This window comes from Cebus imitator, unplaced genomic scaffold (genome assembly GCF_001604975.1).
Source record: "Cebus imitator isolate Cc_AM_T3 unplaced genomic scaffold, Cebus_imitator-1.0 Scaffold516, whole genome shotgun sequence".
In the NCBI taxonomy this organism is placed as follows: Eukaryota; Metazoa; Chordata; class Mammalia; order Primates; family Cebidae; genus Cebus; species Cebus imitator.
Genome location: NW_016107831.1, coordinates 1347432 through 1358250, shown reverse-complemented (window position 1 = coordinate 1358250; position 10819 = coordinate 1347432). Strand labels below are relative to the sequence as shown.

Here is a 10819-nt window from a genome sequence, read left to right as displayed (position 1 = left end):
ATAAGGAAGGAAGGAAGGAGGGAGGGAGGAAAGAAAGAAAGAAAAATAAAGAAAGAAAGAAAGAAAGAAAGAAAGAAAGGAAGAAAGGAAGGAAGGAAGGAAGAAAGGAAGGAAGGAAGGAAGGAAGGAAGGAAGGAAGGAAGGAAGGAAGGAAGGAAGGAAGGAAGGAAAGAAGGAAGGAAGGAAGGAAGAGAAAGAAAGAAAGGCAGGCTTAGCACTATAATAACCTAAATATTCTCTTTAAATCTCAAAAGTCATCAAAATATTCTAGTCTTTGCAGTGAGAGGGAGTTTGGCTGATTTTATCACCATCACTCTGATTCACAGATTCTTCTCTGCAAAGTACCACTGCTCTTCGAGTTGTTTAAGTGGTCAACTTCTTCAGTCTCTAAGTCTTGGCTTAAATTATTTTGGGAGGACTTCAAACATGGTTAATCCTACCTTCCTCTAAATATCCAGTTTAATCTAGACTTTCTTTAAGTGTGTACCACCAGTGAATTGGAATTATTTATTTAACCCCACCCCCGTATCAGGCAAAGTGCCACACATATAATGGTGTATCATCAATACTTAGGAAGTTAAAGGTGGCTATTTCTAAGCACCTTTGATTCTGGAAAAAAAGTAGTCAAAATATATATAACAAGGAAGAATTAGCTAATGATTTCTTTTTATGCATAGCCTAAATACAAATATAGTTAGATGACACTGTGTTTACAAAAAGTAGAAATGAACATATGAGGCCTGTTTTATATACCTTTATTAATTTTTCCTGTAGTTAAAAATGGTCATCTTATCTAGAATTACCCTTATATTTCTAAAGGAAAGGAAAAACTGGACCCAAATGGTAGATTGTACCTATAATTCCTGACATTATGTAGATACAATCACTACAGAAACCCCAAATATCTATAAAATAAACTAAGCGAAGGTAATATGTTTATTTTCATCTAATACAATTATCCATGATAACAGGCATAATAATGAGACTCAAAGGTGAAAACCAAGAATGGTGTAAGTATTCTTACTTACATTCTCTACTCCCACGTAGAGAGGGGAGTCTCAAGTTAGATGTAGTGAAAGCTATAGCATAAAGAAAATTACATTAAGCCACTTTCAACAATCAGGTATCTGATAAAACTTGAAAGATAATTCAAGTTTCTCACTACCCCAGATTTTAAATTACAAAACAATTTTAAAAGGACTTTTCCTAAGAAATTACAATTAGTAGCTTTTAAGAGACAAGCTTGCGAATGCTATATTAGGTCCATATGGTATGTATTTGGTGCATCTGCTAAGTGCACATAAAGGCACTGGAATAGGGAACTGAAATACCCTGAGGCAAACCCCTGATTCCAGCAGCCAGTGTAGGAGTATCAGCAGGTAGCCTCAAGGAATCTTGTTTACTAACGCCAAGGGAATATATGATAGTTCTGAGTTAGCTGTTTACAATTAATCTACCTGATACTGAAAACTGGAATAATCTTTTGCTTTGGGATTCTACTCAAATTTAAGCAACATGGTGATACTGGCTTCTGCAGTCCACTGGAGGTGCTGTCTGAAGCTCCAAATCTATTGCTGTGTTAGCCAGCAAAGGCTCACCAAGGAGAAAATTATTCATGTAACTTGGCCTTCAGCTAGAGAAATTTTTCAAAAGTTTTCCTAGGGATGGAATTACTACAGTAGCTAATATGGATCTTCACTCCGAGGGTCATGGAATGCTGTTCAGCAGAGAAGGAAATATTGAAACAAGTAGAAGGTCAATTTAGAAGAAGCAGTGATCTGAATCTCCCCCAGGATGCCCTCACATTAAGCTCAGATTTGTAATTGAAAATAAATCTTTTATGTCGGGGTGACAAGTCTGAAGTGCTGTTCTGGGTGCAGTTTTCACTAAGCATTATATTTTCCTGCTTGAAGTCACTGTCCTTTTCAGCTGATTTGACCTGTAATGCCACAGTTAGATGTTGGCTGCCAAGTGATTAGCTATTCAAGAAAAAAAGTGAAACTAATCTCTGTATTAATATACATGAGGTGAAATGAGAAGGAATCTGAGACTGGAAGACAGAGACTGATGTTACAGGCTATGCAGCCAGGCATATTCCCCCAGATACAGGAGCAGAATCAAACCCGAGAGGAAGGGTGACATCTGGCAGAGATGGTGCAAGAGACAGCTGCTGTGGGTTGAAGTCACGGCTTGATTCTCCAGCACTTTACTGTAAAGGGTGAGTCCTTTTTCAGAATAAAAAGGGCATATTGTTATTATGCTGCTTACCAAAAAGTATACAAGTACACAGAATTCATATTTTTTTCTTTTACATTGAGGATTGGAGGGGAGCTATGTTGGAAAAAAGAAATAAGTTTTTAAAACACTTGTTCATTTTACAAAGCACTTCTACATCTATTTGTAGCTACTGAGCAACCTGGCCGATTTTCCGTCTGTTAGAAATATCCCTTTTTTCTCCTAGAGAATCAGACAGGGATGAAAATCAATTAATACCATGAACATGAAAAAATCTTTTAATGAAAAATAGTTCATTAAATCAACATTTGTTGGGCATCTTTTCTTTGCCAGACACTCTCCTAGTTAGATTATGGTTTTAATAAAACACACCTCCTATTCTTCCTTTTTGGCCTTCCTGCAATCTCACCATGGAGACACTATGTGGAAAAAAGATGCTTTGGAGCCTATGTGCTGAATCAGAGTTTCTGGAGAGGGACTTAGAATCTCTAGGGTGGAATCTGCCTTGTTATCAAACTCATCCGAGAATTCTGATGTCTTAAAGAATGTAAAGAATTTCGACAAAAATATTAGGGTTGGAAGAGCCTTTAGTAATTAGTGCAACCATATAATTTTTCAAATGAGAAAACTGAGGATCGGAGAGAGAATGTAAATTGCCTGATTTCACACAGCTGGTTAGGACCCTAATTTTTCTGTCTTCTAGTCCAATGCTAATCAAGGAAAATAATATATAGGTTGTAGATTTCTTTACAACTCACAGTACTGTGTATGTTCCCTCTCTTTTTTGCTTTACTAGGAAACTACTTCTACATAACAATATTTATTATAATAGGAATTTTATACATTTCCTTTCCTTTTTACTTTTCTAATCTACCATTTTTATGTGATGGTGTTTTTGTTATAAGAACATGACGGCAAAAATCTAGTAAGTGAAACTATCTACTCTGTTGTCCTTTCCTCCAGACTACATTAAAAAAAAAAAATGGAGTGCTTCAGGAATTTGAGTGTCATTCTTTCACAGAGGCTATGCTAATCTTCTCTGTATCGTTCCAATTTTAGTATATGTGCTCCTGAAGCGAGCCCAGACTACATTTTATCCGCACTTAACTATTCTAGAGAAGTAGGGGTATTTTTCCATGAAAAATCAGTTTCCCTATGACAACAAATGAATATGTGAGGCCTGTTGTATATACTTTTATTAATTTTTCTTTCAGTTAGAAATGCTGATTTTTATCTATGAATTATCCTTATATTTTTAAAGGAAAAACTGGATTTTAAAATGTGGGCCAATAAAATCCTTATTCTTGCTTTTAAAATTCTATCTACCTTAAGAAAAAAAAGTTCTGTTATAAACTAATTTTATTATTCTCTTTGCCAGGAAACTTTTTCCAGAGCTGAAAAATCTATGTAGCTTAAGCCGGTTTTCTTTTTTTTCTGCACTCAGAAAAGATGGAAAACATCTGGCAGTTTCCTCTGGCAGGACATTCAAAGAAAATACTTTCTTTACTCTTCAGGCAAAGTAATCTAATTCTTTTTCGCCAGTGTTTTTATGGAACTAATTCCAACTTTTATACAAGTGTATAAATGCATAATGTAGATAGATATTTGTTGATCAGAGCCAAATTAGAGTAGTTTAGTTTGCAATTTATTTAAATAAATTATAACAAAATCAATGTTATAAATTGTACAGAAAATAATATGCTCTTTAGGGTTTTCACCTGTTACCCTTGCCAAAAGAAATATCATCATGCAACAAGCTTTTTTCAAGCTTATCCAAGAGGAAAGGTCTGCTGGTATGTTGCAATTGCCCAGCTTTGCCCAGGTGCCATAATGTGACCCATGTAACAGGGCCACCTCATGGTTGAGGAGATTGTCATGGCCCAAGAGAGTCTGCCTCCCAGCAGGTATCTTTTTCTAGTTTGTGCAAAGTTACTTTATGAATTAGTGGCAGCTCACCAAAAGGGCTACAGCAAGCTCTGGACAAGTATTCAACATTACATTTGATTGTAAACAGGCTTAGACTTTTTCCCTAAATATTAAGGAAGGCTGTCCAACCATTTCTTACAAAGAAAATTACTCATTTTATTGTGAACTGAAAATCCATTATTAAATAAACATTATTTGAAAAACGTTCATGTCACATTATCCATTTCTGTGAATATTTTGGAGTTATAAAAATTGATCAGCACCAGTTATAGGTGCAAGTTTGACAATCTGAGGAAACCTTGATTCCCTACTAGACTAAGCCGGTATAGTCATATTGTGCTCAACAGTAAAACAACAAAAAAAGCCTTTTTCTTATTAAAAACAGCATGTCAGATTCTGCCCAGAAACCTCACTCAGAGGAACAAGGAAGGCTTTAAGGGTAGAAAGGGTGATCAATATTTGATTATCTATATATCCTGGGTCATAGCTGCTTCTTTCTCCTGAGCTGGGCTGTAGTTTTTAAATTATTTATGATCAGAAGTAAAGAATGTTTTCTTGAACTCGGCTTCAAGGCCCAGCATCAACTCTGCTTCACTAATTTGACCTCCTTCTCCCTTCTTTATTCCTCAGCCTCTTTGACTCAGGCCAGGCAGACTTCTGTTTCTCCCTTTTCCAGATGTCAGAATCTTCCTCTAGGCTTTCGTTTATGCCAGTGTCCTAGTTGTGTTTCCTTTGTCATCTTTTTTTTTTTTTTTTTTTTTTTGAGACAGAGTCTTGCTCTGTCGACAGGCGCCAGGCTGGAGTGCAATGGCGCAGTCTCGACTCACTGCAACCTCCGCCTCCCGCATTCAAGCAATTCACCTGCCTCAGCCTCCCGAGTAGCTGGGACTGCAGGCGTGCGCCACCACACCCAGCTAATTTTGTTGTATTTTTAGTAGAGACGGGGTTTCACTATGTTGGCCAGGATGGTCTCGATCTCTTGACCTAGTGATCTGCCCGTCTTGGCCTCCCAAAGTGCTGGGATTACATCCTTTGCCGTCTCAAAGTTCCTCGGCAACAGATCTTCACTCTTGAAGCAATAATTTTGTCTTGTGCAATGCTTTTCCCCCAAAACAAATAGACCCCTTAACTGAAATCAAATAAAATTTAAATAAAAAACACATATGCATACATATATTTGTCTGTTCTTTCCAGAATATGAACTAATTACATTTTAGTAATGCCCATTCTATAATATAGCAATTAATAATAATGGTGACTAATTCTATGTAGTATAACTAGAATTTATTGAGAACATTACTCTGTGCTAGGCACTTGGCTAAGCACTTTCATACCATGTTTCATTTAATTGATATAATAGCCATGATTAGAAGACAAGAGTTTAGACTCCATAGTGAGTTAATAACAGAGTAAGAATTAAGAGCTTTGTCCTGAAAAAAAAAGTGCATATAATATTTTAATAATGAAGTGTGGCCCTATCTATGATCTTTTTTTTTTGAACAAAATATTCCCCTGCTGTAACAACCTAAAAGATTTCCTACTCTTCTCAGTATCTCTCTGCTGAACACTTAACTTTTTCTTCCTTAACAAATCATCCAAGCTACAATCTTCTATTCCTTGATAATATAATCTTCTCCTTTCCAGAGGTCACACATTGGAACAAATGCATGACCCATTTGTGACAATGAAACACAGCAGCCTCCTTCTTCTAATACAAAGGCACAATCAAAGAAGAGAAAAATAACTAAGCAAAAAAGGAAAGTGAGAGAAAACTCCCCTGGTTTTAAACATAACTCAATAGAAAATTGGTCTTTCATCAAAAGTATTTCCAGGCTAACGACTTGTGGTTTCTTTAGCTTTCATTTAAGTAGAATAGAACTCACTTTTTACAAAGTAGGTAAGTGGATAAAGTACTCATTCAATTTTACATTAATTTTAAAGGGAATGTGAACTAGCTTCAGTTGATATGAGCACTCATCTCAAAGAAAGCGTTCTGTCAGAGCTCCAGGCGACAGAACTGTCTAGCCTTATTTCAAGAAAGGACCATATTCAATGGTCATGCAATGTAAAGAGACTGACATTGGATCTTTGCCCTGAGAGCTCCATTCTTCACATCTCCTGTTTAGTTCTATATGGTTCTAAGGGAGAGAGAAAAAAAATCTCTTGATTGCATTCAGAACATATCTTATAGTTCAGTTCAAAAGAAATTTTATCGGCAACATCTGACAGGTACCACACAAGGCACCGAGTGTAGAGAGGCATGGGAAATAAGTAACTTGTGAATTAGAGCAATCACATTAAAATGAAAATAAAGGAATAAATGCAGTTCTCAGCTATGGCTATACATAAATGAAGCAGTGACATAATAGAAAAGATAGGGAAAGGGAAGAGCCTATAAAAGGTATGTTTTTAACATCCACAAAATAGAACTTGAGATGTGCATCATTTTATTCAGACTTTAAGGCTGTACCATTAAGAAACAAACATATGGACACTAATGTAATTGTTATATCCCCTCTATAATTCCTAACAAATCTCATCTGAAACTTTTAATTAAATATAGCACCATCACAAATTTCCTGGATGGGAAGAAGCCACAGAGTAGGAAGAAGAGGTGCAGGAGCAGGGAGGATGACAGGATGGAAGTAGTATGAAAAACTCTGATATGAAGATTCTGTATGGGATTATAGTGCCCACTTTTGTTCTGATCTCCACACTATATAGTCTTTATTTAGAGTTCTTTATTGTAGAGCTGAAGCTCCAAAATACAGTCTTTTATTTTTATTTTATTTTTTTGAGACAGAGCCTCACTCTGTTGCCCAGGCTGGAGTGCAGTGGTGTGATGTCAGCCTGCTGCAACCTCCGTTTCCTGGGTTCAAGTGATTCTCATTGCCTCAGACTCCTGAGTAGCTAAGACTACAGGCATGTGCCACCACACCCAGCTAATGTTTTATATTTTTAGTGAAGACGGGGTTTCCCTTTGTTGGCCAGGCTGGTCTTGAACTCCTCAGGTGGTCTGCTTCCCTTGGCCTCCCAAAGTGCTGGATTACAGGAGTAAGCCACCACGCTCAGCCTATACAGTATTTACGTAGCACTAGTTACTATACAATATGTACCTAGCACACTTTCTACACATACTATGTGCTCAATAAATGCTGGATTGGTGACTCTGCATTTTAATGATAGACACTCTTTATAAAAAACTATCTGTGGTCGGGCCCGGTGGCTCACGCCTGTAATCCCAGCACTTTGGGAGGCTGAGGCAGGTGGATCACGAGGTCAAGAGATCGAGACCATTCTGGTCAGCATGGTGAAACCCTGTCTCTACTAAAAATACAAAAATTAGCTGGGCATGGTGGCGCGTGCCTGTAGTCCCAGCTACTCAGGAGGCTGAGGCAGGAGAATTGCTTGAACCCAGGAGACAGAGGTTGCAGTGAGCGGAGATCACGCCATTGCACTCCAGCCTGGGTAACGACAGCGAAACTCTGTTCCCCTCACAGCCCCCCTCAAAAAAAAACCTATCTATTTGCCTGACTCTATTCTCTATTAGACTATAAACATTTGAGGATACTGAGGGGAAAGAAAAGAAATCACGCTTTATCCCCCGCCAATCTCTAGCACACAGTATGCCATATGTACAAATTTATAGAATAAAAAATATGCAAATGAACCTGGCAATCCTTTCTCCCAAGTGAAAATGGGGTCTTAGCATCGTAATCCTCTCTACATGTCCCCTTGCTTGCTGATGACCTAGATGAGTTTCACTTGCAAATCTGAAGTTGGAACTAGAAATCTGGTGCCTATCAGCGCCAAAGCTAAACTGATTGTGCAGTGATCCATGTCAATTGCTAAGGTAGCCAATATGAATGAATTAGTCATGCCTGGTCTGCTTATTTTTTTGCGTACAGACACAGGCTAAAAACATGTTTTGTGGATTATTATCTTTTTCAAGAATCTAATTAATATACATTACCCATCTGCAAACTTTCAGGCAGATTTACAGACCCTTCCAGTTCTTGTTCAGATGTGGTTAGACATCGGAGCAAAGCAGAGCGGTAACCATCATTGTGGAGCCTGAAAATGTCTGGTCTTTCACAGCCAGTGTGGTTTCCGCTGAGATGGCTGTTATTGGCTTCCTGAGATAGCTTTAACGGACTGTTGGCTTGGGCTCTTTATCTCATCTCCAGTCTGGATCGCTTGATGAGTGAGTAATGAACGCAAGTTGGTCTAGTTGACAGTTGTCAACTACCAAGGGGTTATAGATAACTATAAGTGAATTTAAAGGATTGGAGAGACTTCTGGCTGAACTGATAAAATCATTTAGATGAGAAGTCTGAATAAGAGGTAGAGTGAGAGACAGCAGGAGCAAGAAAGACCTGTTATAAGGCTCTTCGGAAGAGTTTAGAGAGACAGGCTCTTAACAGAAAAATGTAGGTGGGTTTATCTTTCACAGCCATCCACACTACCTTCTGCCAGATAATAATGAAGAACTTGTGTTAAACGGAAGCTCACTGAATGGTGAGCCTGTTGAGGTCAGGGACTAGTTTTACAGCTTCCAGATGATGTGTATCCTCAGGACTTGACATATAATAGTCATTCAATGACTATTATCATTGACTTCAACTGAAAACGGACACAGTTCTGTCAAAATCGGGAAACAACCTTGATCTTGATCTCCAAGTAACATCAAAAACAATAACCCCTCATCTTTTCTAAGAGAGGTAGAATTGAATCACAGTAATTTAGAGAATGCTTAAGATGTATTAACCTTAAGATTTGGAAATACTCCAATTATATAGGCTCTATGCTATTAGTTCTTAGGAATTATTCTGCTCTATATGTCTACATGGACCATAGCATAATGAGGCTAAGGATCAATGAGAACAATGGGTGTTGGATTAGTTTAATTTACTTGTCACATTCCTAGAGTGGACCAGCTACGCTTTGTTTGGTTCCTGCTGATCCAATCCATCAATGTGGCCATCAGTAGATTATCAAGACCAATTTTTCCCCAGTGCAAACCATTTAACCATTCATTCATTCATAAATGTATTTACTCTAAAGTCTAAACAGTAGCTTTATTAAAAATGGAATTAGGAGTTAAAAACAGTGGCTCGCACCTGTAATCATAACCCTTTGGGAGGCTGAGGCAGGGGGATCACTTGAGGTCAGGAGTTTGAGACTAGCCTGCGCAACATGGTGAGACCTTATTTCTATAATCAAAAAATTAATCAGGTGTTGTGGCATACACCAGTAGTTCTAACTCCTTGGAAGGCTGAAGCCAGAGGATCATTTAAGCCCAAGAGTTTGAGTTTACAATGAGGTGTGATCAGGCCACTGCATTCCAGACTGACTGACAGAGTGAGACCCTGTCTCTATTTCTTAAAAATTGAAACTAGGATCATCCTGATAAGCTTTTCCTGAAGAAGAATAGCCTTGTCTATTCTTCTCAAAAGGCTTACCTGTGTATAGAGAGCAGCTTTTGCAAGGATAAACAGTTGGCTTTACAGATAAGTTCATATACAAAACAACCAATATGCTGAAAGATTAATGATTTCATTTTCATTGAACTTGACTTACTCAAAATAGGAAAGTAAACATGTAGTGGGATTCTTGCCATTTCTAAATTTCCTTTAGGTCTTTCTGCTTTCTTCTAGACTCAGCAAGTATCCAGTAATGCCTAGAAACACTACTACAATTCTCATTCCTAGAATATTTGTTTTGAGACTAGCTAAATAACCTGTTAAATGACTTATGCTAAACTACTATTGAATGAATTAGGGTCATGTAATGTGTCTCCCTAGGGCTTGTCACATAATAGAAATTCAATAAGTGTACATTGAATCAAACTGACAATGGGCACAGTTCTATCAAAGCTAGAGAAAATCACCTTTGATGTCAGTCTCCAAGTAATGCCAATTAAATTCCAGAATACGTTATTAGGTTACCATATCAGGTAACATTTCCATCCAATAGGAGACTTTCAGAGACAGTATTCAAGGCTGGTTATAGGTCCTAACAATGCGTAAAGTAAATGGGCAGAATATTTGAACCACATCAATCAATATATTATAGAGGCCTCATAACAATTACTTTTAGAATGCATCTCTAGTTATATATAATCTTTGATATCAATAATACTTAGTAATGTTGAGAAGTGGGAAGCAATTTTATCAGCACTTTGTAGTCTTTGTAGACATAATTTTACACATATCTATTCGGTTACTGTGTAATTAGACACCAGGATTGTTTCCTTCATGGTTTCTAATTCCAAGTGAAAACTAACAAACCAAGAATACTTTCCCAAACAATACTCATTAGGAAAAAACAGAAGAAGATATTTTAATTCAGTTACTTATTAATATATTTTTCAAATAGGTTTTAGGATAGGTAAAGTAGGATACGGAGGCCGGGCACGGTGGCTCTCACCTGTAATCCCAGCACTTTGGGAGGCGGAGGTGGGCAGATCACGAGGTCAAGAGATCAAAACCATGTTGAAACCCCGTCTCTACTAAAAAATACAAAAATTAGCTGGGCATGGTGGTGTGTGGCTGTAGTCCCAGCTACTCGGGAGGCTGAGGCAGGAGAATCGCTTGAACCCAGGAGGTGGAGGTTGCAGTGAGCCGAGATTGTGCCACTGCACTCCAGCCTGGCACCT

At 37.8% G+C, this 10819-nt stretch overlaps 1 protein-coding gene and 1 non-coding gene across 10 annotated transcripts in view; both read right to left on the bottom strand.

The window, feature by feature from the left end:
- Positions 1-10819, bottom strand: part of NLGN1 (neuroligin 1) — a 901657-nt gene that overhangs the window by 23990 nt on the left and 866848 nt on the right. The window lies entirely within an intron of this gene.
- Positions 3212-3318, bottom strand: LOC119468875. The gene has a single exon (XR_005197666.1). It is a non-coding gene; the product is annotated as a U6 spliceosomal RNA (small nuclear RNA).